Below are 5,686 nucleotides of genomic sequence, written 5' to 3' on the forward strand. Positions count from 1 at the left end.
GCTCAGCTTCCTCCCTCCTGCTCCTCCCACCTGCCCGTCCGCAGTTCCCGTGGTTGGGAAGGTGTTTGGCCCTGTCTCCCTTGGGGTCCCTGCCTGTCCCTGCTGGGTCACGATGGGCTGAAACCTTCCTTGGTAGGGCACTTGTGGCAGCGTGATCCTATGCGGCCTGTCCTCAGGCTGCCTGTGGCCCACCTGCGGGCAGGAGGAGGAGGAAGAGGTGTGTGCTGGAGGCAGCTGCCTTGGCAGAGCAGCCCCCGCAGTGCCGGCAAGCCCGGCCCCGCCACCCAGGCAGCTGCATGTGGCCCTGTCCCACCACCGGCCTCTCACTCCTGCCCCAGCCCTCACCTGGCACCGCCTTTGCACTCCCGGCCTGCCCTTGGCGGGCTGGGAGCGGGCGTTTGATCCGTTGTCCACTGGCATCTTCTGTGTCCTTGGATGCAGACTTGCCGTGGATTCACAGAGCAACTGCCACCTCTAGGGTGCTCCAGGGCCTTAAATACCCCACATGACAGTCGTAACAATGCCCCCGTGGTTTCCATGGAGATGCCGACGCCCTCACCAGTTCCAAAGGGTCCCAGCTCCTCATGGGCAACTCCAAGCAATCACTGAAGCTTTGTGACAGCGGCAGCATGGTGCCCATGGCCACTGGGTACTCAGGGATGCACTTTTCTCCTCCCTGTTTTTTCCTTGACAAGATGGAAAGGGAACAGGGAAAAGAAAGATGAGTAAAAGAAGGAGAAAACCCCAACAAAAATAAGAAACTACTTGGTAACTGGCACTTTCTCATACAGGTTTTTAAGTTTTGCCAAGAGATGCAAGCACGATTTTTTGAGAATAACATGGCAGAAAAGCACTTTGGAATTAATTAAATAGTACATTTTTGGACACTTTTCCGTATTATGGTCAGCTTTAGCAGCTCTTCCAGCTGACACCAGACCTTCTCTGTTGCCTTTTCCAGTGCAGTTTGACTAGGAGGACAAGTATTGGTTTCACCCTTACAAATGGACAAACCTGGTGTCAAGACACATCAGCTCCAAATTGGCTACGTAGCATTTTCCCTTAGTGCAGCCCTGCTGGCTGTCACCAAGCCCCGTGCCAGACTGCCTCACCTTTCAGGACTGTTCAAAGATTCTCACTTTTCACAGGTGAGACTGATGGTTCATCTCGGGCTACCGATCTCCCATTCTTAAAGGCGCCAGAATATTTCCCTTATTCCAGTTGTTGAGAACTTCACCTGACTGCCATGATTTTTCAAATAGGATGGCCAGTGGCTTAGCAACTTCATTTGCCAGCTCCTTCAGGACCCGCGGATGGATTTTGTCAGGACCCATGGACTTGTGCACATTCAGGTTCTTCGGATGGTCTCAAACCAGATCCTCTCCTACAGTGGGTCCAAGGTCTTCATTCTCAAAGTGCCTGCATCTGCCTTCCAAGACTTGGGTGGTGTGGTGGGAGCATTTGCCAGCGAAGACTGAGGCAAAGAGGCCATTGAGAACCTCAGCCTTCTCCAAACCCGGGGTAGCCAGTTCTGATAGCTTCCGGAGAGGGCCCACGGTGTCCCTAGTCTGTCTTTGATTTGCAATGGAACTATAGAATGCCTTCCGATTCTCTTTAACATCCTTAGCCAGGTTTAATTCTAACTGGGCCTTAGCTTTCCTAACGTGGTCCCTAGCTTCCCGGACAACATCCCTGTATTCTTCCCAGGCCTCCTGTCCCTGCTTCTACCTTTTATAAGCCTCTTTTTTTCCTTGAAGTTTCCTCAGCAGCTCCTTATCCATCCAAGGAGGTCTCCTGGCCCTCCTGCTGCACTTCCTTCTAGTTGGGACGCAACACTCCTGAGCTTGTAGCAGGTGATCCTTGAATATCAACCAAGAGTCTTGGGACCCCTGCTCTCTAGGACTATGTCCCATGGAACCATACTAAGCAGGTTCCTGAAGAGGCCAAAGTCTGCTCTCTTGAAGTCCATGGCAGTGAGCTTGCTGCACGCTCTTCTCACTGTCCTGAGGATCTCAAAGTCAACCATCTCATGATCGCTACAAACAAGGCTGCCCTGGAGCATCACATTTCCTACCAGCCCTTCTCTGTTGGTGAGCACGAGGTCAAGCATAGCGCCTCTCCTTGTCGTCTCCTCTGTTACTTGCAGAAGGAAGTTGTCTTCCAGACAATCGAGGAACCTCCTGGATTGCTTGTGTCAGGCTGTACCTTCCCTCCAACAGATATCAGGGTGATTGAAGTCCCCCGTGAGAACAAGGGCCTGTGAGTGTGAGGCTTTTCCTATCTATCTGTAGAGTGCTTCATCCACAGATTCCTCTTGATCAGGCGGTCTGTAGCAGATCCCCACAGTAATGTCTCCCATCGCTGTTCTCCCTTTAACCCTGACCCACAAGCTCTCTGTTAACTGCTCACCTGTCCCCAGACAGAGTTCCATACTCTCCAGCCTACCCCTAACATAAATAGCAACTCTTCCTCCCCGCCTGCCAGGCCTGTCTTTTCTAAAGAACCTGTAACCTTCCATTCCAAGACTTCAGTCATAGGAGCCATCCCATCACTTTTCTGTGATGCCTATTATATCATACTCCCATAGACATGCACACATCCCATCCTCTCTGTGTTTGCTCCCCGTACTACGGGGAGGGATTTGGGCACCCAGAGGAGTGTTCCTTTCTGGAAGAGGCAGCTGAGTGAGATGGAATCTGGTGCTGCCTGCCAGCCGAGATCAACATCTTCACCTTCCTCCCTCCGCTTCCTGCTCAAGTCCAGCGGAGGACAAAGATAAAGCACAACTGTCAGACCAGACAGACAGTATTTGGGAGCCTATGTCTCAGCAGAGCTGCTCCCCCACCACAGCCACGACCTGAGATCCTGCTTTTCCTCACCTTCAACTTGCAGATGGAAGCAAGTTAACTCCCCCCGCAGGGAGCCAGGAGGATCCACACTGCCTCCCCCTCTTAGGAGCAACACTGCCCATGGCAGCAGATCCAGGAGGGCATGGCAAGCCCTTAGAGGACCCACTGGCTGCAGAGAAGTTTTCTCAGGTCACACTTTCAAGGTCTCCAATAAGAATTTAATTCAAGAACCCAGTTACTGCATAGTAAGTCCCCCGAGTACTAGGTACATGTCTTGATTGCTGCTAAACCTCAGTAAAGGACTCTTGAATCATCCGTTGGCAATTAATTAGCAAACAAGAACTAATTGCAACAGATAGGTAGCCGCTTAGACTGAAGTCAGTTGTTTTACGTTAATTAAATATGGAGGCCCATGAATTACGCAGACATGTTCTAACCAACATAGAGGCAGAGACAAGCACTGGTGGGGGGAAAAGAGTTATTATTTACTGGCCCAAGAAAGCACCCACAACAAGTGCAGGCTGCAGCACGACATCCTCGGCACAGCTCCCTTGGGCCTGGTGCTGGCAGCAGGGTGCTACTCCTCCACACGTGGGTTGAGGCAAGAGGAACAGAAAGCCTTGCGCAGAGCCCTCAGCACTCTCCTGAAGCGATGGAGTCGTCGCCGTGGGGCCGCTCCTGGGTCTGGAAGAGTGGCAATGCCTGTGGGGGGGAAGAAGAGCTGCAGGTGACCATCTTCCTTTGGCAACCCATTCCAGTGGCTCACCAGTCTTACAGTCCAGAACTTCCTCCTTAAATCCAACCTAAACTTCCCCTCTTTAGGTTTGAACCCGTTACCCCTTGTCCTATCACTACAGTTCCTAACGAAGAGTCCCTCCTCCGCATCCTTATAGGCCCCCTTCAGATACTGGAAGGCTGCTAGGAGGTCTCCACGCAGCCTTCTCTTCTCCAGGCTGAACAGCCCCAACCTTCTCAGCCTGCCTTCGTACGGGAGGTGCCCCAACCCCCTGATCATCCTCGTGGCCCTTTGCACCGAAGGCTTGCAGCCCTCAGCCCATGGAGGGGAGGCTGGGACGCACCCGAACTCATGCACGCACTGCTGCCGGCCTGGCCTGGGTGCCACCCAACTCGGGGAAGTACCTGGCTGTTTCTCGCTGTCCTGAAATACAGCAGGCGACATTGACGGTGACTCCGCATCCAAGCTTAGTGCCACGTCTGGCTCTTCCACCCGCTGCTGCCTTTTTCCATGGATGACAGTCACAGCCTTGCCCAGGTGTTTCCTCACAAAGCGTCTGACCCTACCCTGCAGGGTAGCAAGAGCACAGGCAGGGGATGGGGGCAATGTCAGTTGGGTGACACAGGGAACACCAGAAATAGCCCTGTCACAAACCCCCTGGGAGCTGCCATCCAAGGCCTTGGGATCCCCGGTGCCAGCCACATGCACCTCACTCACCTGGCGCGGAGAGTCCCGACACAAGGGAGAAGCTGCTGCACCTCCACTGTCATCTGCTCCTGGAGGAACGTGGGATGTTGCAGCCTCCCGTCCAGCTGGGACAGGAGACGTGCTCTGCAGATCTCCAGCAGCCTCTCCTGTTGCGTCCATGCCCATGCTGGTGGGGCAGCTGAATCTCTCCTGGGGATCTGCATGGGTGTCCTGGAAGAGCTCTGGGACTGAGGGGTTGACCCAGATGTTGCGTATGGTGAACTCTTCCACTTGGGACAGCACTTTATCAGTGCCCTCTACCCACTCTTTCTCCTTTTTGTCCACTGCCGCATCCAGGATTTGGGTCATGTCCTGAGGTTCCACCACCTGCTGGCTGGCTCCCTGGATCATGGCCAGACACGTAATCGGGACCTGTTCAGCGATGTTCCTGGCCACTTCTTCTACAGCCATCTCATAGGCATCAGGGCTGAGCAGGGCAGGTACCTGCCTCTGTGCCTGTGGTGCTGCCTCCTGCTCGACACAGGCAGGAGAAACTGGTGCCGGTGCCGCTTGCTCCTCTTGTGGCACAAGAGTGAGAGGTGTTTGGTGCTCCTCTTCCTCTGCAGCTCCAGCCAGTGTAGAAGCTGCCAGTTTGGTGTCCGTGGGAACATCTGGGACAGGAGACACTCTCTGCAAGTCTCCAGCTGCCTCCCCTGTCAGATCCATGCGCATGCTGCTGGGGAAGCCAGACCCCTCCTGGATTTCCTCCTGCGGGTCCTGGAAGAGCTCTGGGAGCAAGAGGTTGAGCCAGATGTTGCGTACGGTGAAGTCTTCCACTTGGGACAGCACTTTATCAGTGCCCTCTACCCACTCTTTCTCCTCTTTGTCCACTGCCGCATCCAGGATTTGGGTCATGTCCTGAGGTTCCGCCACCTGCTGGCTGGCTCCCTGGATCATGGCCAGACACGTAATCAGGACCTGTTCAGTGGTGTTCCTGGACATTTCTTCTACAACCCTCTCATAGGCATCAGGGCTGAGCAGGGCAAGTGCCTGGCTCTGTGCCTGTGGTGCTGCCTTGTGCTCATCAACACCAAGAGAAGCTGGTCCCAGTGCCGCATCCTCTTGTGACACTGAAGTGAGAGGTGCACGGTGCTCTTCTTCCTCTGCAGCTCCAGCCAGTGTAGAAGCTGCCAGTTTGGTGTCTGTGGGTCCAGCTGGGACAGGAGACGTGATCTGCGGAACTCCAGCAGCCTCTCCTGTTGCGTCCATGCCCATGCTGGTGGGGCAGCTGAATCTCTCCTGGGGATCTGCATGGGTGTCCTGGAAGAGCTCTGGGACCGAGGGGTTGACCCAGAGGTTGCAAACGTTGATCTCTTCAACTTCGGACAGCTCTTTGTCCATGGCCTCTTCCCATTTC

The 5,686-nt window shown here is 54.4% G+C and overlaps 1 long non-coding RNA gene across 1 annotated transcript; it reads right to left on the reverse strand.

Moving 5' to 3' along the window:
• Nucleotides 1-3,310: 3,310 nt before the first annotated feature.
• LOC133209726 (uncharacterized) lies at nucleotides 3,311-4,294 on the reverse strand. Its single transcript, XR_009724741.1, has 2 exons — nucleotides 3,987-4,294; nucleotides 3,311-3,548 (listed from the first exon to the last, which is right to left on the reverse strand). It is a non-coding gene; the product is annotated as an uncharacterized LOC133209726 (long non-coding RNA).
• Nucleotides 4,295-5,686: the final 1,392 nt, after the last annotated feature.

The sequence above is a fragment of the Neopsephotus bourkii genome, unplaced genomic scaffold (genome assembly GCF_033783945.1).
Source record: "Neopsephotus bourkii isolate Nb327-2 ecotype Australia unplaced genomic scaffold, CSIRO-AGI_Nbou_v1 NB_359, whole genome shotgun sequence".
Lineage (NCBI taxonomy): Eukaryota > Metazoa > Chordata > Aves > Psittaciformes > Psittacidae > Neopsephotus > Neopsephotus bourkii.